The sequence below is a fragment of the Macaca mulatta genome, chromosome 16 (genome assembly GCF_049350105.2).
Source record: "Macaca mulatta isolate MMU2019108-1 chromosome 16, T2T-MMU8v2.0, whole genome shotgun sequence".
NCBI classification, from domain to species: Eukaryota; Metazoa; Chordata; class Mammalia; order Primates; family Cercopithecidae; genus Macaca; species Macaca mulatta.
In genome coordinates this window covers 16,854,987-16,881,178 of record NC_133421.1, presented here as the reverse complement: position 1 = coordinate 16,881,178, position 26,192 = coordinate 16,854,987, and the positions used below count along the sequence as shown (strand labels likewise).

Here is a 26,192-nt window from a genome sequence, read left to right as displayed (position 1 = left end):
AAATGGAAGTGAGGGTTGGAGAAAAAATACTCCGAGCAGAGTAGTATGAAACCAGGAAATGGAAGGCTGTGTAAAGAAGAACTGGAAGAACACAGAGGGATGTGCTGCCTGGAGGGAAGGCCAGTGAAGGGGAAAGAGAAAGAGATGAGACTAAAAAGAACCACTGAGTTCAGTTTGTGCAAGACTCGGCACAGGAGTCTAGAGTGGATTCCATATGCAGTGAGGAGCCACTGAATATATCTAGGTAAGGAAGTGTCCTGATGAGAACAGAGCTGAATCGGATAGCAATGAAGGCAGTGAAATCAGTTGCAGGGCTGTTTTAATATCTGGGTGTGGAAAGGGGCAGGACCGAATAAAACCAGGGGCAGAGGGAATGGAGAGGAGAGATCAGAGCCTCAGATATTGCCCCCAAGTCATGTTTCAGATAATTCTTTCTGAGAGACATTTTATTAGGAAAGGAAGAATAAGAAAACTTACTGGAGCCTGGAGCACAGAAAGAAGAGAAAAGAGGGATCACTCAGAAGAAGGAGGGGTAGAGAATGGGGCTTTGGGGGCATCTGAAGACTACCCAGCTACTGGATAAAGAATGGGATTCTATGATCTGCCTCCTTATATATGGTTGGTGTTCATGGTTGGTGGTGCATGAGGCGTAAATACTCACTCCCTACTTTTCTGAGATAACACTCACCAAAATCACCTAACATCCACTAGATGAGAGAAGCTATCTTCTGCTTGTTGTCATTGAGAAGTAGTAGAGTGAGAAGATCTCATTGGCTCCTCCAGGCAGAGCCTGTGGGGTCACCCTTGCAGAAGGATGGACACAAGGATCATCTCACTCTGGGAAAAGTAATTCACATTTACCAAACTCATAAGGGCCTGATGTGCCAATGAATACGAGGCTACAGTCGGATATCTATCTCTATGGCTTCATATCATTTTCCAAGGATCTTGTGTTCTATGATCAAGACACCTTGGGATCTAGTAGTCAAGAGTGTTTTGTGAACAAATACTCTGAGCAATGAAAAAATTAGGCTCAGAGGTTGCCTTGCATTCACTGGGAGGCATATTACTCCACTATGGGCCGCACCGGTGTTAGGTTTGATTGAAGTTGTCAGAGGCATCCCCTCCCTGCCTCCTTCCACAATGGAGAGCTGGACAAACACAAACACACTTTCTAGATGATGTTTGGACCACCCATCTTTGGCTACACCAGCATTACTTGGCCAGGGCACAGTTCTTAGCTCATAGAATGAGTCACATCTCTTCTCTGTGCTGTAGCTTCCTCCTCTATAAAATAAAGGCCCCAGCCACATCATGATGAAGTCAACTTCAGCCCTAACTCTCTAGGATGTTGTGAACACATCTTACTACCTTGTGGTCACAGAGCAAAAAGCATCATGCCCAGTCCTGAATCCAAGGGAGTGCCCACGGACAAGCCTAAAGGACTGAGTCAGGAGCCAGAGTTAAATAGTTAACCTACGCCTTCTCACTGGAGCTTGAGGACATAGCAGCTGGGAGATGTCCTTGGCAGTTGTCTCGACAGTTTTCTGGGATTGACAACAGTGTTTTAGCTGCAGCAGCCAGGATATCCATATTCAGCTTGGCTCTGGATAATCGGTCCAGTTTGCCAAATCCAGAGGGCCCCGTGGTTCCTGGTCAGACTTCAACTGGAACTTCCCATAAATGAATGAATAGAAGAGGGAGAAGGAGCCTAAGACTTTTCATACCTGGACCCCTCTCTGTATCTCCATCAAGTAGGGTGTTAATGTCCAACTTATTTGCTTTCATATGAAAATGTATTCTTCTTATTTTCTGGCTAAGAGGGATTCAACTTGTGTGTTAAACTGTTACCGTGTTACTATAATAAATGTCCAAGGCTGGGTAATTTATAAAGAAAAAAAGTTTAATTGGCTCTCAGTTCTTTAAGTTGTACAGGAAGTGCAGTGCCAGCATCTGATCGGCTTCTGGTGGGACCTCAGGAGGCTTATGATCATAGCAGAAGGCATGAGGGAGCTGATATATCACATGACAAGAGCGAGAGCAAGGGGGTGTGTGTCCTAGCCTCTTTTAAACAACCAGGTCTTGCATGAACTGACTGGATGAGAACTCACTTATAACTAGGGATGGTGCCAAGCCATTCATGAGAGATCTGCCCCAGTGATCCAATCACCTTTCACCAGGCCCCACCTCCAACACGGAAATCATATTTCCACATGAGATCTGGAGGGGACAGACATTCAAACCATATCAACTTACCCACAAATGCTCTTCTTCCCCAGGTAGTTCAAATAGGAAGTCCTTCTCACTGCCATGCCTCTCTCAACTGTCTGGGAAAAGCTTAGGGGGTTCTTCCTCAAGGCCACCACTGTGTGTGGCTCTGAGCGCCAGGATAGCTACCAGCCAAATTGTGGTTTGTTTGTTTACATCTAGTGGAGAAACCCAACTTGAAATCATATTTTTTGTCTTCATATTCCAAGTACCTTGTACAATGTGAAGCATTAATTGGGTGCCCCCAACATAATTTTATTTAATGAATTCATTTACAGAAAAAAGGAGAGTAGTAAATAAAGAGGTGGACATGTTGAATGTGCAGCTGAAGAAGAGGAGATAGAAGGTTCAATACCAGGGTAGAAATCTAAGAGGGAGAAAACTATACCAAAATAGTGTCTGGATATTTTAAACAAATGTTGACTTGGATATGCAAGGAATAATGGGAGAATGGAGACTTTTTTTTTTTTTTTTTTTCCATTTCTAGAGTTTTGGTTGGGGACTGAGAGGTCAGAAATGTAATGTTGCATTTTGCCTAAACAAAGGCTTGGCTTTGTCATCTGCGAGTGAGGGGGAAGGTCCTGGATGGGTGGGAGGGGAGCCAACAATGGCTTTTTTACACCCTTATTTCTGGGCCCTGCTAGTTGAGTTTGCCAGCAAGGAAAGCCCTGGGGCTGGTCTTCATGAATCATCTACAGAGGAGCAAGAGGGTGAAGATTATAAGACCCAAGGCTGAAGATTATAGGACATTCCAACTCCAGACAGCTTTTGAATTTCATCTTGGACCCTCTCTCCTTCAAATATTCAAACATATTCAAAAGATACCTGCTGTGTGCAAGGCAGGAAGGTACCAGGCACCTGCAGATGACTAATATGTGGTCCCCTCTCTTACCAAAGTCATAGACTAGTAGAGAAATGTAAATACGTATAAAGAGATAATCCAGCAGAATGCAGTGAACCACCAAAGTGCTAGCTATGGAAAGAAAGAGAGAAGACTCACTAATTCAAGATTAGGATTAGGTGTATACAACAGAAACCCAAGAAATAAGTGACTTACACAAGATAGGAGTTTATTTCTCTCGCACACACATTGTCCAGAAGTGGGTGATGAGGCTGGAGGGCCCATGGGCATCAGGATGCCAAGCTCTTATCTTCTGCTCCACCGTCTTCAGCACGTGGCTCCCTCATTATTTAGTCCTAGAGGACTAACAGAACCTCAGCCAAGACCTCCACATTCCAGGTGACAGAAAGGAGGAAAGACAATCAATCCCCTCTCATTTCAGGCAGCTCTTATAAGTAGCCTTCCTTCCGTAAGCTCCACACAGCACTCCACTCATGTCTCAGTGGTCAGAACTTGGTCTCATGGCCATAGGCCATACTTAACTGCAGGGAAGCCTGGAAGTAGTCTATTTTTTTTTAGTTAGTGATGTACCCAGTTGGGGTTCTGTTACCAAGGAGGGAAGGGTTAGTGTAGTCAACTAGCAGCTTTTGCCACACTAACCCCATTTGAGAAGCTCTGAGGAATCCACTTGGATTATAAAGTTAACCTTCCTTAAGATTCTGCGTCTCTCTCCCAAAAGGGAAGGAGCGCCCGAGCTGCAGACAAGTCTTGGACTTTTGGGGGAGGTGGGGCATGGCAGAGCCATGGAGATGTGCGGTTAGGGATTTGCAAACTGGTTTTTAATGCTTGCATTCTGATACACACCCATTCTCCCTGCCAAGACAGAGTGAGAAACACATAAGAACATACCAGATCCTCCTCACTCCCAAGGCAGAACTCCCTGGTAAAACTGAACAGCTGAATGTAGCTTTAGTCCAGGAGACCTCACTGATTTCTGCTCCCCGGATCCAGAATGGTCTGTCCGGAGTAGACGGGACTGGACGTAATCACCCAGGCTTGGAGGCAGAGGACTGGAAAGAGAGCCCATGTATGGGTATCCTCCACATTTCATTCAGTGACTACCCATCCTCTTGTCAAATTCGGCCCGATGAATTTCTCAGACTCAGATGCATCAATTAGATTCTCAACCCCTCCTCTCTTGGGAATCATCTCATGAAGGTTTCAATAATTCCCTGACCTTCCTGGCTGAAGTATGGGGAAAGAAGGAAAAGGATTCTGCCCTGTTCCATGAGGTGTGCTAGAAAGGGCACTGGACCAGAATGCTTCAGCCCTGGACTTGTGTCTTATCCGGATCACCCAATTGCTCTGAGCTCGAGTTTCCTTCTCCATGACAGATGACGATAGCTTCTGCTCTCCTTGCCTTGAGTCTATTGGGATGATATTATTATTATTTCCAGTTCTTTTGATACAAATTCCTAAGAGGATCTGATAGGAAGATATGGAAACATGAAGGAAATCCATACAGTAACAATTCAACAAGTCAAGAAGCACACACCACTGTAAGGAACCTAATCCCTAAGAGCTGGGGCAAGAGACACTGGAAAGAATTGAATAGTGCCGGGTATATTGGTGAGATGGAAAACTTCAAGGCAAGCTGTGCTGTTGTTATTGTTGTTTATTTAACAGCTTTATAGAGGTATAAGTGATACATAATAAACAATTTGTTAAGTTTCTTCATGTACTATATACATATATATATCTGTGACAAAATCAAGATAATGAACATATTTATTACGCTCCAAAATTTCCTTGTCCCATTTTGTCATCCCTCCCTCCCACTCTTTCCTGCCCCAATCCTTTCCCCAGGGAGTTATTGATCTGTTTCTTGCCACTATAGATTAGTTTTCATTATCTAGGATTTTACACGAAGAGACTCACACAGTACAGTATGTACTCTTTTTCACTAAGGCATAATTATTTTAAGATTCATCTGTGTGGTTGTGTGTAGCAATAGTTTGTTCTTTTTCATGGCTGAGTAGGATTCCATTGCATGGGTATACCACAATTTGTTTATCTACTCACCTACTGAGAAATATTTGGATTGTTTTAAATTTTTGGCTATTAGAAATAACACTGTTATGAACTTCTTGGCACAGGTTTTGGTAGACATGTGCTTTCCTTGATCTGGGATTATCATGTAGACATAAGATTTCATTGCTCCGGGACTGTCATGTAGACGTAAGCTTTCATTGCTCTGGGATAATTACCTAGAAATGGAATGGCTTGTCCATATGGTAAGTGTACGTTTAATGTTTTTATGTTAAACTTTTAATTTTTTGAAAATTATAGATTTACTTGCCACTGTAAAAAACAATATCTTACTGGTTTCCTCCCAGTGGTGACATTTTACAAAGTTATAGTACAATGTTACAACCAAGATATTGATACTGATATAATCCACAGATCTTGTGTGGATCTCCCCAGTTTGTTTGTACTCGTTTTTGTAGACTTGTACTTAGTTCTACTAAATTTTATCACATGTGTATGTTCCACCTCCTCAGCCAAGATACAAAATAGTTTCAGCCCCAGGAGGATCATGTGTGCGCCCATGACATCCACACTTACCTCCCTTCTCCCCGACCCAGCCCTGCCCTTGGCCCTGGAACCTACTAACTTGTTCCCATTTCTCTATTTTTGTTACTCCAAGAAGGTTATGTAATTGGAATCATACAGTATGTGACCTTTTGGGATTGACTTTTCTTCATTCAGAATAATTCCCTTAAGATTCCTCTAAGTTGTGCATTCATCTCAGTCTGCACATGCGGGTTGTGCAGTTTTAACCATTCACTGGTTGAGGGACATTTGGTTGTTAGTTTTTGTCTGTTATGAATTAAGCTGAACATTTGTGTACAGACTTTTGTGAAAATAAGTTTTCATCTTTCTGGGCTAAATATCCAAGAGTGCAGTTGCTGGGTTCTCTGGTAGTTGTATGTTTAATTTTATAAAAAACTGCCAGCCAGGTGTGGTGGCTCACGCCTGTAATCCCAACACTTTGGGAGGCCCAGGCGGGCGGATCATGAGGTCAAGAGATCAAGACCATCCTGGCCAACATGGTGAAACCCTGTCTCTACTAAAAATACAAAAATTAGCTGGGTGTGGTGTAGTCCCAGCTACTCGGGAGGCTGAGGCAGGAGAATTGCTTGAACCCGGGAGGCAGAGGTTGCAGTGACCCGAGATTGCCACTGCACTCCAGCCTGGCGACAGAGCAAGACTCCGTCTCAAAAAAACAAAAAACAAACAAATAAAAAAACAACAAAAAACTGCCTGTTTCCCATAACAGCTGTACCATTTTAGATTCCCACCAGCAATGTGTGAGTAAACCAGTTTTGCCAGTTTTTGGTGTTGCCATTATTTTTTATTTTAGCTATTCTGATAGGCACGTGGTGAGATCTTATTTTGGTTTTAATTTGCATTTCCCTCATGGCTCATGGTTTTGAACATCTTTTCATGTGCTTATGTGTCTTCTGTCCATCCTCTTCAGTGAAATATCTGTTCACCTCTTTTACCCACTTTTTAATCAAATTGTTTGTTTTATTAATTTGGGGGGTTCTTTATATATTTCAGATGGTAGTCTTTGTCAGATATGTGGTTTGAAAATACTTTCTCCCGGTCTCTAATTTATCTTGTTATCCTCTTAACATATATTTCAATTCTGAGAAACTGCCAAACTGATTTGCAAAGTGGTTGCACCATTTGACATTCCATTAGCAAAGTTTGAGACTTCCAGTTTCTCTACATCCTTGCCAACACTTGGTATAACAGTCTGTTTAACCACAGATATTCTAGTGAATGTGTAGTGATAGCTCATCATAGTTTTAATTTGCTTTTCCATAATGGTTTAATGATGCTGAGCATCTTTTCATTTATTTATTTGCTATCTGTATATCTTCTTTGGTGAAATGTTTGTCCAAATAGTTTGTCCATTTTTACTGAGTTGTCTTCTTATTAAGTTATAAGAATACTTTATATAAGGACATACAAATCATTTATGGGATGTATGTATTGCAAATATTTTCTCCTAGTCTGTGGCCAGGCAAGCTATGCTTTAAGAAAACATCTTTTCCTTATAAGAACTGGGTTTTATTTTATTTATTGGGAGAAAAACAAACTATTCTATTCATTTGACTGGAATTAAGACTAGGGAGATTAAATTGTTTAACTAGTAAAGCAAATACTGGGAAGCATTTCCTTCTGTTACTGGAACAACAAGGCAAAGAAGCAAGAGAAGCCAAAGATTGGTAGGTATTTTCTAAACCTTTGCTAATGTTATCTAAAATGAGATATCTTTTTTTGCTATTTCATTATTTAGTAATTGGTGTTATTCTTATTTGAATTTAATTGTGAGTGAGACTTTGCTTCTTATAAGGCCATTTGTGTTTCTTTTTTCTGACATGGCTGCTTATCTCCATTTGCCATTTTTCATGGGATTGTTTATCTTTCACAAAGTTATGTATGACCTCCTTATTCATTAATATTTGCATATATATTTGAATATGAATTGCAAACATTTTTCCAGTTTGTTGCTTTGTTGGTGGTTTTTGCTTTTCAAAATTTTATATTATCATTATTATTATTATTTTGTAGAGATGAGACCTCCCTATGTTGCTCAGGCTGGTCTCAAACCCCTGGGCACAAGTGATCCTCTTGCCTTGGCCTCCCAGAGGGCTGGGATTATTATTATTATTGTTCTTTTTTTAATAGAGGAGTTTTTAAATTTTGTGAGCAGGATTGTGAAGGGTGAGAGATGGAGATAAAAATCCCAGATACTTGACAGGGATCTTGCCTTTCTTTCTCGTACTGGGACTGCCAAGATGAGAAGAGGACTGGTTATTAGTGGAAAGGGTCAAGAGCCATCTGGGCTTGTTCAGAAAAAAATGTATGGAAGGAGAACAGGTCTGAAGCTTAAGAAGCCCCGGGTTCCAATCCCTCTGCTGCTATCACTCAGCACCTGACAGGATGCCAGGCAGCCATTCCCTCTGGGCTTCTGTATTGACATTTTAAAAATAAAGGATTTTGTGCAGATGATTTCTAGAGTCTGATTCAGTTTCAATATCATTTGCCACAGGACTGTAGAGCCATCGCCTTGGCATCTATCAGCTGCTGGGATTCCTCAGGCAGATAGAATCAGGATATCCATGATATTCAGGTTAGCCTGGAAGCTTGTAAAGTATCACCCCATTTCAACTTTCTCTTCCATCAACTCTTCCCCTTGTTTCCCTTTACTGACTTTGCTCGAAATATGCAGCTTGTGGGGAAGGGACAGGAAATTGCACAAAAACCCTTGGAGACTCGTGGTGCCAGGGGTTGGCAGGGTGGCAGAAGGGCAAGAGCACTGCTTTTGGAGCTGGATGGCTTTAATCCTGGCTGTGTCCTCACCAGCTGCACGACCTTGGATGTGCTACTGAAACTCACTGCATATCTGTTTCCTCTTCTGTAGAATTTTCTTAGCTGCCTTTTTCTTGGATTATTGGAGGACCTCTAAACAAATGTATAACTTTTCACCTATTATAATTATGAAAAAAAATCAGCACATATAAATGCACTATGGTTAATCAGTGCCTTGCTTAATAGGTGCTGAAGTATCTTGTTGATTAAAGGAATACACAACCAAGAAAAGGGAAATTAACACTAATTTATCATTAGTGGGAGTTTTAAATGATAGATGGTTTTTGGAAGCCAATCTAGCATTATTTATCCATAACTTTAAAAACTCAGAAAGCCTTTTAATCCAGCAATTCCCCTTCTAGGAACACTGTTTTAAGAAAATAACCAAAGAGTGTATAAGGGTATCTGGTGTCACAGGTATAATAGTGAAAAAACTGGCAACATTCTAAATGCACAATAATGGGGAATTGGTCAAATAAATGATGTTTCAGTCATAGTGGATACAATGAATACACAATGTAGCCACTGCAAACGCCATGCTAGAAGTCTACCATTCAGTTTAGGAAACGGGCTTTGGTGCCTGGGATGAAGCCCGGCTCTGCCGCTTGCTAGCTCTGTGGACTTTGGCAAGTTTACCTAAGCTCGCAAAACATTAATTTTCCCATTTTTAAAGTGGTTATAATGATGCCAACCTCACTGGGTCAGAAAATCTGACAAGTGCTTAAGACAGCTGCGGGCAGGCTGTTGGAGCCCCAAGATGGCAGGAGTGATCAATTCACGGGAAAAGATGGAATACGTAAAATGAAATAACATATATTCCAATTATAGACCTGCTATAATTCCTAAGGAAATCGGTAAAGGAGTTTTGCACTGTTTGGTATAGTTTGATGATTTTCCATAAAGACTTATGATCAGGACCTGAGGTGCAGTTTTACTTAGTCTGATAAAAGTGTATCCACCAAGAGTCAGCTACATCCCTTTTGGCTGAGTCTGCAGTACGTTCCCACCAAGGGACTTTGGATACTAACTGCTTGGGTGGGGCCAGAAATGCAGCATTAGTGACTCTCAGTGCACCCTGGAAAGCCAGTAACGGCAATAATAAAAACTGACATTTTTATTGGGCACTTGCTGTCTGCCATGCACTATGCTAAGACTTTCCACAACACTATCGTAGTCACAGCAACCCTGCAACAGGGATCTATTACTACCTCTATTAAGTGAAGTGGAGGTATAGAGAAGTTAAAGAAAAGTGTCCAAGGTCCCATGGATATCAAGTGGTATAACCAGGAGCTACTGTATTCAAATGTATTGGCTCTCAACCAGGGAGTTTTGACTCAAGAAACACCTTGATGATATCCAAGGACATGTATTAGCAATTAGCTTTGTTAATAAATGGGATCTTGTGCATGTTTCTTCAATAAAATGGGCATTCCTCACATGCCCATTGTGAGGAAGCAATGAACTGATGCATAAAAAGCATCAGGTGGAGCATCGCAGCATAAAAAGCATCACAGCACCCAGGTGGAGTCATAATTTCCCAATTTATGGTTTGGCACTGTATCCCACAGAGGCCGAGGCGGGCAGATCACCTGAGGTCAGGAGTTCGAGACCAGCCTGGCCAACACTGCAAAACCTAGTCTCTACTAAAAATACAAAAATTAGCAGATCACCTGAGGTCAGGAGTTCGAGACCAGCCTGGCCAATATTGCAAAACCTAGTCTCTACTAAAAATACAAAAATTAGCTGGACATGGTGGAGGGCAACTGCAATCCCAGCTACTTGGGAGGCTGAGGCAGGAGAATCACTTGAACCCAGGAGGTAGAGGTTGCAGTGAGCCGAGATCCCACCACTGCACTCCAACCCTTCCAACAGGGCTCCAGAGATCATCGCCAAAGAACACGAGCTGATATGGTGAATTTATGTATTTGCTATCCCTGTGCTACTATTTCCTAGGTGTTCTGATGCTGTAATTTTAAATGAAGATGCAAGCTGTGAATGTATGTGGCTATCTTTTCCCATTCTTGAGTTGAAAGCAACTTCCTTTATAAGCCTTGTGCCATCTCCCGCAAACTGTCTTGCCCTCGTCCTTCTTTGGTCACCTCAGTCATCCTTGGAAAGAGGGACAGGGCCAGCTCTAATGTTAATAGCGGATGGTGGTAATAATAACATTCATTATTATTATTATTATTCCAAACACCAACTCTAACCACAAATCTTCTTTCTTTTGATACCTTCAAGAATCTTGTTTACTAGATGAAAGTAGTCTTAAAGTGAATATTATTAATTTTAGTAATAAATCCTTGAAATTACTAGTAATGATGTTAGGTGTACATTTTCTTATCTCTTGTTTCTCAGCTACTCTCTAGCCATACACGTCAGTTTGCAAATTCAATCTTATAAAAAGGAGTTTATTTATTCTCTAAGAAAATGGAACTGTGATGTGGATGAGGTGTCACCTGATGGTGGTTCTTCTGCTCCATGATCCAGACTGTAAGGCAGGTGCATTCTTGAAGACTTATCTGGGGATTTAACAGCTATGCATGACACAGTGAATCATACCTTTGAGCTCTGGGCCAAGAAGGTGTTGTCACATGTTGTGTAAACATCAGCCTCGTTCCCATTTCCTACTCTTCCAGTGAGCAGAGTATCAAGCTTCATAAAAAGCAAATGATATATGGAAGTTCAGTGGAAATAAGTTATTACAGAAGTGAATGGGGAAATAGTCTCAGAAACTTCTAGAAACTCACAAGTAGGCATATTCATTATCCAACTGAATATTTTAATGGTTTATTTGAGTTTTTCTTTGTTAGATGGAAAATGGGGAAATCGCTTCTGCTTTTTCAAGTATGGAAACCCAAAATGGGTTCTTCTCAGTTTGGGGTTATTTTTCTTTCTCTAGCTCCCTCAAGGAAGGCAGGGCAGGGGAGGGAGGTGAGGAAAACCAGCTAATGTTTGTGAGCATTTATTACATGCTAGGCATAGTTCTGAGAACTTTATACATTTTAACTCTTTTTAGTCCTTATGCCAGTCCTATGTAGTGAATACTTTTATCGTCCAATTTCATAGGAAATAAAGCCAATACATGAAGAAGAATTTGCCCACTTAGTATGTGGTTAAGCCAGGATTTGAGCACAGGGAGTCTTCCTCTAAAACTCTTGCTCTTAACATGTATATTATTCTGCTTCCTTATTTAAGACCATAGTTTTCAAGCTACAATCAATCCTCATTATTTGCAGATTCTGTATTTGTGAGTTGGTCTGGTCACTAAAATGTATTTGTCACCTCAAGATTCAGGCAGGGCACGGTGGCTTATGCCTGTAATCCCGGCACTTCGGGAGGCCGAGGCAGGCAGATCACCTGAGGTCAGGAGTTCGAGACCAACCTGGCCAACATTGCAAAACCTAGTCTCTACTAAAAATACGAAAATTAGCTGGGCATGGTGGAAGGCACCTGTAATCCCAGCTACTCGGGACGCTGAGGCAGGAGAGTCACTTGAACCCAAGAGGTGGAGTTTGCAGTAAGGAGATCACACCACTGCACTCCAGCCTGGAGGACAGAGCGAGACTCAATCTTAAAAAAAAAAAAAGGTTCGGCCTGGCACAGTGGTTCACACCTGTAATCCCAGCACTTTGGGAGGCCGAGACAGGCGGATCACGAAATCAGGAGATCGAGACCATCTGGCAAACAGAAAATACCAAAAAAAAAAAAAAAAAGAAAAAAAGCTGGGCGTGGTGGCGGGCGCCTGTAGTCCCAGCTACTCGGGAGGCTGAAGCAGAAGAATGGTGTGAACCCAGGAGGCGGAGCTTGCAGTGAGCCGAGATTGCGGCACTGCACTCCAGGCTGGGCCACAGAGCGAGATTCCGTCTCAAAAATCAAAAACAAACAAACAAACAAAAGATTCATACTCATGGCCTTTGTTCGGCTTCACAGACACACATATGCAACAAAGTGGCAAAAAATGTGAGTGTCTGAGATGTAAACAAAGTCTTTGCTTTCCTGTTTTGGCTCTCAGTACTGTAAATGAATGTCCTTTGTGAAGTATTTTAGGTATTTTAGTACAACTTTTAAACATTTTTTTGGTGCTTATCGTTGGTGATTTATTGTTTTTAAAGACCTCCAAGTGTAGTGCTGAAATGCTGTCTAGTGTTCCTAAGTGCAAGAAGGGTATGATGTGCCTTATGGAGAAAAAGCGTGTGTTAGATAAGCTTTGTCTGGGCATGAGTGACAGTGCAGCTAGTCAGGAAGTCAATGTTAATGAATCCACAACGTATACAAAATAGGTGTCTTTAAAAGAAAACATATATGAAACAAGGTTTTGTAGTTATTGCTTGGCAAAAATGTCAAGATGAATTAACTGTATTTATTTTTGATTATCAATATATTAATATTTATAAAAATAACTTCAACAGTATTAAAATGTTTCATTACAATGAAAACTCTAAAACAGAATGGGAGAGTTACTCATCAATTGGAACTACCTTTAAACCTTCTCCTGGCCAGGCGTAGTGGCTCACGCCTGTAATCCCAGGCATGATTGGGAGGCTGAGGTGGATGGATCACCTGAGGTCAAGAGTTCAAGACTAGCCTGGTCAACGTGGTGAAACCCCGCCTCTACTACAAAAATACAAAAAATTAGCTGGGTGTAGTGATGCATTCCTGTAATCCCAGCTACTCAGGAGGCTGAGGCAGGAGAATTGCTTGAACCCAGGAGGTGGAGGTTGCAGTGAGCCGAGGTCGAGCCATTGCACTCCAGCCTGGGTGACAAGAGTGAAACTGTGTCTCAAACAAACAAATAAAAACCCCAAAACTTCTCCTTTGCAGAATTATGTAAGGATATTTTAGGCACCTGAGACACAGTGACCAATGGATGACAGCTCTTATGATGGTGACAGTGACAACATTCTGAGTCATTTCAGGTGGATTGGGGCAGAACAGAGAGGTGATTCCTAATGTAAGCATTAAACCCACACCCTGCTCCTACCCTTCCATTAATACAAAGTTCATGTTTCGTAAAAATTAAATGATGTGCCCAAGTCACTGTAAATGAAACACTAAAGGTGAAATTCTTTTTTTTTTTTTTTTTTTTTTTGAGATGGACTCTTGCTCTGTTGCCCAGGCTGGAGTGCAGTGGTATGATCTTCGCTCACTGCAAGCTCTGCCTCCCAGGTTCACGCCATTCTCTTGCCTCAGCCTCCTGAGTAGCTGGGACTACAGGCACCACGCCCAGCTAATTTCTTTCTTTTTTGTTGTTGTTGTTGTATTTTTAGTAGAGACAGGGTTTCACCGTGTTAGCCAGGATGGTCTTGATCTCCTGATCTCGTGATCCACCTGCCTCGGCCTCCCAAAGTGCTTGAGCCACCACACCTGGCCAAAGGTGAAATTCTTAAAAAAAAATTCTGTACTAGGCAAGAAGGTGAATTCACCACGTAAGAACTCAGCTGTGTCTTACTGTAATCTGCTATTATTTTGCAAAGGTTTGTTCTTACTGTTTCCGGTCTGACATCTTAAAGGTTTTCCAGTTCAATTTGAGATGGCATTCATCATTCAAAGATTGAATTTTCTAATTTGTATGGTGGTTGGTCGGAGTCTGGCCTTGAGATAAATGAGGTTCATTTATTTTTGCAAAGAAACAGAACTGCAGAATTATGTATTTCTAGATTTATAAGAAAATTCCAATGTGAGTTCATTTCCCCTCCCTATCTATACAGATGAAGAAATTAAGACCCCCAATTTAGTGACTGAGATGGCCTCAGGTCTAGATCCTACGACTTTTGCTCAAGGTGCTTCCTAGCACACTCTCTCCCTCGAGTCTATGAAACAATTCTTATCTTCTCAGAAGAAAGGAAAGCAAGACCAGGGTGTTCTCTGCCCGTATTCGTCACTCTGCCTAGCGGTGGTCAGCACTTTAGATGGTATCTGAGCTCAGTTAATGCCTGAGTAGAAAAAGTACATCATTCATCTGACCAGCCACCTTCTGATTGTATGTAATTAACCCAAAGTGACTCAAAATGAATGCATCAGTGCAAATTCTTCCAAGCTGGAAAAGTCTTTCGAAGCTCATCCTACTGATCCTGGGTAGGCTTTTCCTCTGTGGCCCTTGACACAATTGAAGTAGGTCCATTTGCTGTTCACCAAGTTCCAGGTACTGTTTGTTCTATGCCTGCCACATCTTACATCATTAAATGCTTCCAGAGTTCTGTGCTCCAGTGATGATGGAGGCATGACCATCATGTCTATTATAAAGTCAGGAAAGACAAAGTATAGAGATGTGCTTATCTCATAGCTTTTGGGCAAATGAGGCAAGATTCGGACCCGGGCAGTCCCACCACCATGCTAATATTTCTTTTTAGCAGTAAGGCTCCTGTGTGGTAGATCTGGAATGCAGGTAGTGCAGGTAGACAGATCTGGGTTAGAATTTCAGCTCTGCCAGCTGACCTTCATCCAGGTACCTAAACTCTTGGATCTTTCATTTTCCCAGTTCTAAAATAGGAAGAATAATACCTACCTAGTGACCAGGTTTTACAAGTATATCTGTAATTCCAAAGATGTAACACAGTTTTAAGATTATTTAGCTGAATTCGCATTTCTAAGTGTGTATGAGACAACTAAGGATGGGTGTGAGGGTGAGATAAAGGGGGGAAGTGCTTTTCTTTGGCTGTATCTATACACCACTAACAAAAACTCACCCAATTTTCTAGATACCAAGTTCTTAGTAAGCAATAAATCCTCAACCATAAAAATCAACTTTTCTGCAAGTGGCACCTTTTCTTGAGGAGGTATTTGCTTTCCTTCTCCTTCAATAGACCACGGTCCATGAATTCCTGGAATAGCTTCACTGTAAAAGCCAAAATCCGGGACATCTACAATCGACTCTCTGGACTGTGTCTGTGTTCACTCCCACTGGCTGGAATTTTTTTATGGGAGTTCGGACAAAGGCCATTTTGTGGCTACTCCCTCTGCCCCCTGCTCAGAACTGGCTCTCCTGGAATGCACTAATTGCAGCTGAACAAAAGGACGCCTTATGTCTCTCTGTACTCCATGGCTGTGCATTGATTCTTTATGGCACTAATATCAAAACTGCCAGTGTTTCCTCTCACGGCACCAGAACACGTTGGTCTCCTTGCAGTCCCAGGAAAGTGCTTGAGAAGCTGCAGTCTGCAAGAAATGACAGGCTTCATTTATCCAGCAGCTTGTGGAGAAAAGCACCTTCCATGCGTTGTAAGGATCCTTTTTGTCTGTTTGGGCCCTTGTAGTTGTGAATGACTCAAGTGTGGAGAACTATTCAGCACTAGTCATAAGTATGAGTTGTACCAGCTTGATGTCTCCGGAGCTCAGAAGCAACCTGGCCTGACTCGGAGAGCTTTCAAGAAGTCATTATGAAGAGCCAGGGAAGGGCACCACAAGGGGGTGGAGTGAACATCCAGATAAAAATGACTTGAAATATTAAGTTCATGACAGCACCAAGAAATAAGATAAGTACCATGAGTCAGTAAGGATAGGGAGAGGCAGTTCTCCAAGGTGGGGGCAGACCAGAAGAGCAGAAGATGTAAACCAGAGGGCATCCCAGTAAAAGGCTGCTGTGCAGATGTGGTGGGGCGAGGAAGCCCCAGGCCCAGAGTCTAGGTAGAAACACGGGCACAGGCGGAGTCCTGGGGCTTTCTTCAGGGCAATTAGTTGGAAGGTCAGGCGGCTAAGGCAGCCCCTTCCCCCAGTCTCAACTTCTGCTATGCAGCAAGAAGCCGTGACTGCAGATAGTGTGGTGGGTAACTGGGGCTCAGAAAGAAGGAGGTACCCTGGAGCCTACTACTGCAGCCAAAGAGGGATAGAGACCTGTCCATACCCATTAAACCCCTCTGCACATTCACCAAGAGCAAGAGACGTAGACAATAAACCGCATCCACAGACAGGCAAAGAGGAAATTCCCAATACAAAGAGAAGAGCAAAAATCACCAGACACTCCAGAAAAACAAACTCATGAAACAAAACCGCTAAGCTGGCCGGGTGCGGTGGCTTACGCCTGTAATCCCAGCACTTTGGGAGGCTGACGTGGGCAGATGACCTGAGGTCAGGAGTTCGAGACCAGCCTGACCAACATGGAGAAACCCTGTCTCTACTAAAAATACAAAATTAACTGGGCATAGTGGTGCATGCCTGTAATCCCAGCTACTCAAGAGGCTGAGGCAGGAGAATCACTTGAATCCAGGAGGCGGAGGTTGCGGTGAGCCAAGATCACACCATTGAACTCCAGCCTGGGCAACAAGAGCAAAACTCTGTCTCAAAAAACAAAAACAAAAACAACAACAAAATAAAAACAAAAACAAAAACAAAAAACCCAACAAAACACCAAGCTTAACAAGGCGGAGAAGGAAATTATCTTCTAAGGAAATAGTGAAAATGACCAAATACTTTAAAGATTATTAACATCTTATGATGGGTTACTTGCCGGGAGTCGCCACAAAATAAGAATAGTTGGTATAAAACAAGAACCAAGTAGAAACTTTACAAATTTAAAATAAGGTGACTTTTAAGAAACTTCAGTATAGTGAATGAATAACCAAATGTGAAAACTAAATCAGTGGGCTAAATGTCCAAACCAAGAAAGTCTTCCTAATTTTTTCTTAAATTTAAAATTAAGCAAGTTTAGTTTGTTGTAAAATATATTACCACCTTAATTACTTTTGAGTGTACAGTTCAGGGGCATTAAGTACATTCATATTGTTGTGTGACCATCACCACCATCCATCCAGAGAACTCTTCCTAGCTTGCAAATCCCAAACTCTGTACCCATTAAACAACCTCCCACTACAACTCAACCCAGCCCCTGGCAACCACCATTCTACTTTCTATCTCTATGAATTTAACTACTCTAGGTCTCTTATGTAAGTGGAATCATTCAGTATTTGTCCTTTTGTGGCTGGCTTATTTCACTCTGCATTATTCTCTCAAGGTTCAGCCATGTTGTAGCATATGTCAGAATTTCCTTTCTTTCTAAAGCTGAATAATATTCCCTCGTCTGAAATACCACACCTTGTTTCTCCATTCATCTGTCGGTGGACACTGGGTTGTTTATACCTTTTGACTGTTGTGACTGTTTATGCCATGTCCCTGATTTTTATGCTATAGAACAAACCATTGAAAGAATATAATAAAAGGTAAGATATGTATAGATTCAGGACCTCCAAATATCAAAATTTGAGATGGTTTGAGGAGAGGTAGAAAACTTAAATAAAATAATAACCACAGAAAAATTGAAAAGGCAGTCAAAAATCTAACCCTTAAAAAGATAGAAGACTCGGATCCTTTTATGGACACATTCTACCAGAGGCTATGTGATATTAACTCTTCTAGAGCATAGAAAAAATGCAAACGTTCTTCATTCATGCCACAAGTGTAACTTTGAAACTGGACAAGAGTAGAAGGAAAAAGAAAACACCTATTAAAACATGGCAGATCAAATATCTATGTGTATCTTTTTTCTTTTTCCTACTCTTCACCCAAGACCACTCTAACATAACTTTATAGAAACACAAAAGGTACTCAAGCCCAGGAGGACTCAGAAGACAAGACAGGAGCCACCAGTGCGTGAGAGATTTAAACCAATTTCTGGAATATGGAAAACAGATGGGAGAGAGGAACTGACTTAGCAAAGAGGCAAAAACTGCATTCTAAATTTAGTTGAGTAGGGGATACTGGAAGAAAACAGGTGACTTCATTCATAGAGTCCATAAAGCTCTTTAGAGAGTCTGGTGTTGAAAGCATCAGGTCCCACAGAAAGTGGGAGGCAAGCTGGGGGCTGCAGAAAGGCTACAGAAGCACAGACTTTCTCCACAGTTGGGGGTCTCCAGATTGCTCTAGCCTGACCTCTGCTCCATGTAGAAAGTTACAGGTTTATTTTACAGATAGATTAGATAGAAGGAGTTCTGGTCTTGGACATTTCAGGTACAATGAGGTAGTGTGGTACAGGGATGAAAATGGGTATGAAATGAAGCTCTGCATCCTTCTGCTCTCTTCCCTGACTCTGCTCACAGTATGCCCACAGCCACGTACAAGGACGTGATTTGGAAAATTCTGACCCAGAGAAAATAGCTCCATTCACTGACACCTGGAGGTGCCCAAGTGTGGCAGCTGCTGCTTGACAAGTCTTGGCTGTGTATTTTGAGCCTGCAGTCATCTTTTTAGTGCCCCCAAGACTCTGAAACATACATGGGCAATCAAGTTTCATCAGACATTTGGGGGAAGGGTCCAAAACAAACATAAGAAACCAGGTAAGAAATTAAGCAGGACAGAGAAGAAACCTTCAAAAATACTGTAACACTGATGTCTCCAAAGAGGTGAGAGGTGACATTGTATTCATACAATAAGAACCTCATTCTCAGAAAAAACAAATCAGACAATAAAGGTCCTTGGAAATTTAAAGTATCACAGCAAAATAAACATTAGAGGAAACTGGGAAATGCAATTGAGAAAATCTTCTAAAATTGTAAAGATGTCATGCAAAGAAATGGAAAATTGTAGAGAAACAATAAGAACATTAAAAGATTTTTGTTTTTTTGAGATGGAGTCTCACTCTGTCTCCCAGGCTGGAGTACAGTGATGCAATCTTGGCTCACTGCAACCTCCACCTCTTGGGTTCAAGTGATTCTCCTGCCTCAGCCTCCCGAGTATCTGGGATTACAGGCATGCACCACCACACCTGGCTAATGTTTGTAATTTTAGTTGAGATGAGTTTTCACCATGTTGGCCAGGCTGGTCTTGAACTCCTGACCTCAGGTGATCCACCCTCCTCAGCCTCCCAAAGTGTTGGGATGAGTCACTGTGCCTGGCCTAAAGCATCTCTTCAAGAAAAACAAAATTCATCTAATAGGAGATCCAGAGGAAATGAACAGGAGGAAATTATCTAAGACATGGTACAAGAAAACTTTCTAGAACTGAAGGACATGACAGTCCAGGTAATAACAGATAAGCAAGGATCGAGAACTATTACAAGTAAAACAAACAAAGTGAACAAATAAAAACGACAACAACCAACTCATGACATGTCTATCTTTTATGAAATTTCAGAACAATAGGAATTAAGAAAAGACACTGAAAGATGAAAGAGGGAAAACAGGTCTCATAAAGAAAGAATTGGGAATCAATGTGGTTTCACACAACCTTGGAAGGCAGAAGGAAAAATATTTTCAAACTAGAATTTAATAGTGAGACAAATAGCTAATCGAGTGTATAAGTGAAGAATAATGACATTTTTAGAATACAATTATTTGCCACATAAAGACATTCCAGTCAACAATGAACCTGCATATAACGGACGTCCCATAGGATTGTAACGGAGGTGAAAAGTTCCTATTACTTAGTGACGTCATAGTCTTTGTAATGTCATAGCACAACACATTACTCATGCAAACCTATGATAAAAAAGTAAACCAGGCAAATCACTATGAACATATTTATGAAAAGAGTTACACTTCCTCCAGAAGAGCTTCAGGCAGGTCCTCCAGGAAGTATTTCAGAAGAAGACGTTGTTATCATAGGAGATGACAGCTCCCTGTGTGTTAGTGCCCCTGAGGACCTTCTAGTGGGATAAGACACGGATATGGGGGACAATCATATTGATGATCCTGACCCTGTGTAGGCCTAGGCTAATGTGTGTGTTTGTATCTTAGTTTTTACAAACAAGTTTAAAAAGTAAAAAAATAAAAAATAAAAATTTAAAATGGAAATTAGCTTATAAAATGAGGATATGAAGATAGAGAATTTTCTTTTTTTTTTTTTTTTTTGAGACGGAGTTTTGCTCTTGTTGCCTGGGCTGGAGTGCAATGATGCGATCTCGGTTTGCCACAACCTCCACCTCCCACGTTCAAGTGATTCTCCTGCCTCAGCCTCCCAAGTAGCTGGGATTACAGGCATGCGCCACCATGCCCGGCTAATTTTGTATTTTTAGTAGAGATGGGATTTCTCCTTGTTGGTCAGGCTGGTCTCAAACTCCCAACCTCAGGTGATCTGCCCACCTCAGCCTCCCAAAGTGCTGGGATTCCAGGCCCGAGCCACTGCACCCAGCCGAGAATATTTTTATATAGCCATACAATGTGTTTGTGTTTTTAGTGTTATTATAAAAAGTTTACAAATAGTAAAGTGTACAAAGTAAAAAAAAAAAAAAATTAACAGTAAGCTAAGGTTAGTTTATTATTGAAGAAAAAAATTATTTAAATGAATTTAGTGTAGCCGAAGTGCAGAGTGTTTATAAAGTCTGCAGTCACGTACGGCAATGTTCTAGGACTTCACCTTCACCCACCACTCACTCAGCAACTCACCCAGAGCAACTTCCAGTCCTGTAGGTTCCATTCATAGTAAGTGCCCTGTACAGGTATATACCATTTTAAATCTTTTGTACCATATTTTTACTGTACAGTTTCTGTTTTTCGATATGTTCGGATACATAAATGCTTACCATTGTGTGACAGTTGCCAGCAGTATTCAGTATGATCACCTGCTATACAGGTTTGTAGTCTGGGAGCAATAGGCTAGACCATATAGCCCAGGGGTGTAGCAGGCTGTACCATCTAGATTTGTGTATGTCACTCTGCTATGTTCTCACAAGGACGAAATCACCCAACAACACATTTCTCGGAACCTATCCCTGTCGTTAGGCAACGGATGGTTCTACGGGAAATCACAAATTTTACTGGCCACAAACCCTTGCATAGGAAGCTATAAGGATTTATTCCACTAAAATGGGAGAAAAAAAAATGAACATGAAGAAGGCAAGGGAGCCAAGAAACAGGGTATTTAATAGAGAAAAAAAAAATGGCAAGTGGAAATCCCTGGATGTCATCTGTGTAGAGGCCTAATGAGCCTCAAGAGGCCCAAGTCTTGAGAACTTGGGGGGACAAAATAGAATTGACAGATGATCGGATACATTGAGCATTTGGAACACACGGTTCACAAGCGTGCGGCAGATGTGAACAAAATGCAACAGAGTCATACAGGGAAATTATGTGAAGAAAAAATAAGTAAAAATATGCAAGTTTAAGTATTTTAATGTATTAAATCTACTACTTGGCTTTGCAGTGAACAATATTTGCTTAATTGAAATCATGTAAACATCGATTCTTGGTAATAAAATTCTACTGTGAGACTCCGTGGTTGGGAAAGTGGTCCTGAAGGTGTAAGACGCAAAAATCATCAGTTACTATTGCAGGACATCAACAAATCACACACAACATTGGCACATTAATTAACAGGTAGAACTGGGAGTTGAAAAGAAATGGGTAAAGGAACTGCTTTTCATTGTTAGAAATCTTTTCATAGAATTTTATTTTGGGGCCGGGCGCAGTAGCTAACACCTGTAATCCCAGCACTTTGGGAGGCCGAGGAGGGCAGATGACCTGAGGTCAGGAGTTCGAGACCAGCCTGACCAACATAGCGAAACCCCATCCTACTAAAAATGCAAAATTAGCCCAGCATGGTGGTACATGCTTGTAATCCCAGCTACTTGGGAGGCTGAGGCAGGACAATTGCTTGAACCTGGGAGGCGGTGGTTGCAGTGAGCTGAGATCATGCCATTGCACTCCAGCCTGGGCAACAAGAGTGCAAAAAGAAAAAAAAAAAAAAGGATTTTATTTTTAAACTTTTTATAAACATATAAAAGATAATTCCAGATAAGAATATTTATTAATGTATCTCACCTTATTAACCAAATACAAGTTAAAAATCAAATGTGTATGCTGAAAAGACATTTGAAATATTCAGTATGTAATCTTCCTAAAAACTCTTGGGAAAATGGGAATCGGTGAATGCTTCCTCTATCGGGGGTCCCTAACCCCTGGTTGTGGGGGTACTGGTCCGCAGCCTGTTAGGAACCAGGCGGCAGAGCAGGAGGTGAGTGGTGGGCAAGCGAGCATTACCGCCTGAGATCAGCAGTGGCATTAGGTTCTCAAAGGAGGGCAAACCCTATTGGGAACTGTGCATGCGAGGGATCTAGGTTGCATGCTCCTGATGAGAATATAATGCCTGATGATCTGAGGTGGAACAGTTTCATTCCAAAGCATCACATCCCCCCAACTCCCCATTTGTGGAAAAATTGTCTTTCACGAAATTGGTCCTTCGTGCCAAAAAGGTCGAGGACCATTGCAGTTGATAAAATATATTAAATCCACCCTTACACTTAAGAGGACGCATGCATAGTGGTTCAGCGCACAGACTTGGGGCTGAATGTTTCCAGATTGTGGCGCACACAGAATATGGGCTTCTCAGGCTGGCTTAGTCCCACTGGTCACCCTGGGGCTAGAGGTCAGTACCCATTTGCAACCCTGTGGCTCACTGGGTGGGAAACGCTGGTATCAAGAATGACAAACAAACAAACAACGAAAGACCAGCAACTCAGCAGAAAAGCAGACAAAGGATATGAACAATTGATAAAAGAAAATAGAAATAGGCCTCAATCTACTCAAGCTCATTAATTATAAGAGAATGATAAATACAACTACTTGTCATATTGCCAAAATTCTAAAAGTTGAATAACACATAATGTCGGTCATTGTGGGGAAACATATGTTTAATTCAATCCCAATTATATTATTAACAAATTTGGAGGGAGTGGCAGGTGCAGGCAGGACCAGGAAATCCTAGAGAGAAATCAAACTGAAACAATGTCTTTAGTGGGGAAAAAGACTAGATATCAACATTATGAATGTACACTCCCTTGACACAGAAATTCTACTTTCAGAGGCTCACTCTACAAATATTTACCTAGATTTGTAACGTAATTTTAAAGTTTGAAAACAATCTAAATATCTTTCAACATGACAGGTTAAATAAATTATGAATGAAATAGATGAATAGAAAGAATGAGGCTGCTTTATACACATAATGGAAAAAGACTATCAGTCTGTGTGAGAATAAAGATTTGGAGTAGTATGTAGAGAACACTAATAATTGTGTAAAATATGTAAATAAGTAAATACTTATTGGGCTATCTCTGGAAGGACTTAAAAGAACTGATAAAAAATTGCCTTCTCCTTCAAACTGGGTGGATAGTGGGCAGGGAGACAGCTATATTTTGGATTTTGTACTATGCACATTTAGAATATCTGTTTTTGTTTTTTTTTTTGGAGATGGAGTCTCGCTCTCTCGCCCAGGCTGGAGAGCAGGGCGCGATCTTGGCTCATGGCAAGCTCCACTTACCAAGTTCACGCCATTCTCCTACCTCAGCCTCCTGAGTAGCTGGGACTCTAGGCACCTGCCACCATGCCTGGCTAATTTTTTGAATCTTTCGTAGAGACCGGATTTCATTGTGTTAGCCAGGATGGTCTCGATCTCCTGACCTCGTGATCCACCTGCCTTGGCCTCCTAAAGTGCTAGGTTTACAGGTGTGAGCCAGTGTGCCCGGCCAGAATATCATTTTAAAAGTCCATTAGAATGACAGAAAGAGAAAACAGATGGTTAACAGTGCTCGCCTTTGAGGAAGGGGGTGAGAGAGGAGGGAGAGTAATGAGAAAATTGTTAGATTTTCTTCCACGAGCTTACGTGTCGCTTGACTTGCTACAAGGAGGATACAGAAACATACTAAATTTAAATTTAAAAAGAATTAAAAAGTCACAAGGCCAAGTTATTCAAGACAGGGCACCCTCTACGTGCTCTTTAAACACATTTTATTACTCTGAAGTTTATTTCAAAGTGAACCAACACTTCATCCTCCCGTCATTTCCAGCTAGAGCTAAACCTAGTTTGCATTGGGACCTCTTTTTGTGGAGAACTTCTTCAAGAAGCTTGTCCACACATTGATAAATCTGAAACTTCAGAGCAAAGCCTAGATGTCCATCCCCAGGTGTGAAGATGATGAACTCCCACACAGTCTTGATACCATCAGGTGAAGCTCACGTGTGCTCCACGAAAGCCACATTGGATTGGGCTGGGAATGTTCTACCCTGGAGTTGGGGTACCTGGGTTCAAGTCTAGATTCTTCCAATTGTGTGGCTTTAAGCAACTTGTTGAACATCTCTAAGCTTTACTTTGGTTTTCTTGTTTGTAAAGAAATGGGATTGAACTGGATGATTTTTAGTTTCCTTTGATTTCTAATATTCTTCGCTTTGTGGAACAAGAGGAAGAGGTCAGCGATTAATCTTCCCCAGAAAAAAAGTGCAAGCATGTATACTTTTCACTTCCTGGGGAACAAAATATTCGTGCCAGAATAAGACATTAATAAAAATAAAACCACTTGGCCTCCTTTCTAGTTCTAAAAGTCTAGTATTCTTTCTGTTGTGTGAATAATCATCGACACTAAATAGAGGGTGGTCTATGTGTGTTGCTATTGTGAGACAGAACTAAGTTGAGAAAAAATGTTCTAATTATCAAAATGTTCTAATTATCATTTTTCTTGAGGTCCTGAAATGACTATTCTGTGGCGTCCAGAGCCCCTTCTGGGGAAGCTAGCAGACACTGAGGCAACTGTACTAAATATATTAGCTAATATTGGCTGGGAGCGGTGGCTACGCCTGTAATCCCAGCAATTTCGGAGGCCAAGGAGAGCGGATCACCTGAGGTCAGGCGTTCGAGACCAGCCTGGCCAACATGGCGAAACCCCATCTTTACTAAAAAATACAAAAAACTAGCCAGCTGTGGTGGCAAGCTCTTGTAATCTCAGCTACTCGGGAGGCTGAAGCAGGAGAATGGCTTGAACCTGGGTAGCGGAGGTTGCAGTGAGCCAAGATTGTGCCACCATATGCCAGTCTGGGTGACAGAATGAGACTCCATCTCAAAACAAACAAACAAAAAGTTAGCTAATATTTAATTCAAAAACATGTTCTTAAATATTATTTGTAGCCAAGCAAACACACTTGAGCAGAAAAGCAGGCAAAATGCCCTCTGCCTAAATATATACAAACTCTGAGCCTGTGATATTTCCTAGGTCATGTTAGTCCCTGTAGATTGGTGTTGCCACTTGGAGCCCTGTGTAAGAAGGAAACTGTAGGCTTGGCACGGTGGCTCACGCCTGTAATCCTAACAGTATGGGAGGCCAAGGTGGGTGGATTGCCTGACCTCAGGAGTTTGAGACCAGCCTGGGCAATATGGTGAAACCCCGTCTCTACTAAAATACAAAAGATTAGCTGGGTGTGGCAGCATGCGCCTCGGGGGGCTGAGCTAGGACAACTGCTAGAACCCAGGAGGTGGAGGTTGCAGTGAGCCGAGATGGTGCCACTGCATTCCAGCCTGAGCGACAGAGCAAGACTCCATCTCAAAAAAAAAAAAAAAAAAAGAAGGAACCTGGAACCTGTAGTTTTTGGTGTATAGGTTTTTCACATTCTCGATTATTCCTGGGTATTTTATTCTTTTGGATGCTATTGTGAACGGAGTTGTTTTCTTAATTTTCTTTCAGATTGTTCATTGCTGCTACATAGAAGCATAATGTGTTTTTGAGTGTTGATCACACCTGCAATTTTGCTGAATTGATTTATTTGCCCCAATAGGTTTTCTTCGGATCTGAGATTTTCTATATATATATAGAATCATGTTACCTGTGAACAGAAATAGTTTTGTTATTTCTTTTTTATTTGGCTGCCTTTTATCTTTTTCTTGCCTAATTGCTCTGGCTAGGACTTCCAGTGTAGTGTTGAGTATCAGTGGTGAAAGTAGGCATTCT

At 41.5% G+C, this 26,192-nt stretch overlaps 1 protein-coding gene across 1 annotated transcript in view; it reads left to right on the top strand.

Annotated features, from left to right (window-relative positions):
- The first annotated feature begins 7,366 nt into the window (after window positions 1–7,366).
- TEKT3 (tektin 3) overlaps window positions 7,367–26,192 on the top strand; it is a 76,674-nt gene continuing 57,848 nt past the window's right edge. The window contains exons 1-2 of the mRNA XM_077970390.1: window positions 7,367–7,407; window positions 8,235–8,315. The gene's annotated coding sequence lies outside the window, so the exon portion shown is untranslated. The remainder of the gene's footprint in view (window positions 7,408–8,234; window positions 8,316–26,192) is intronic.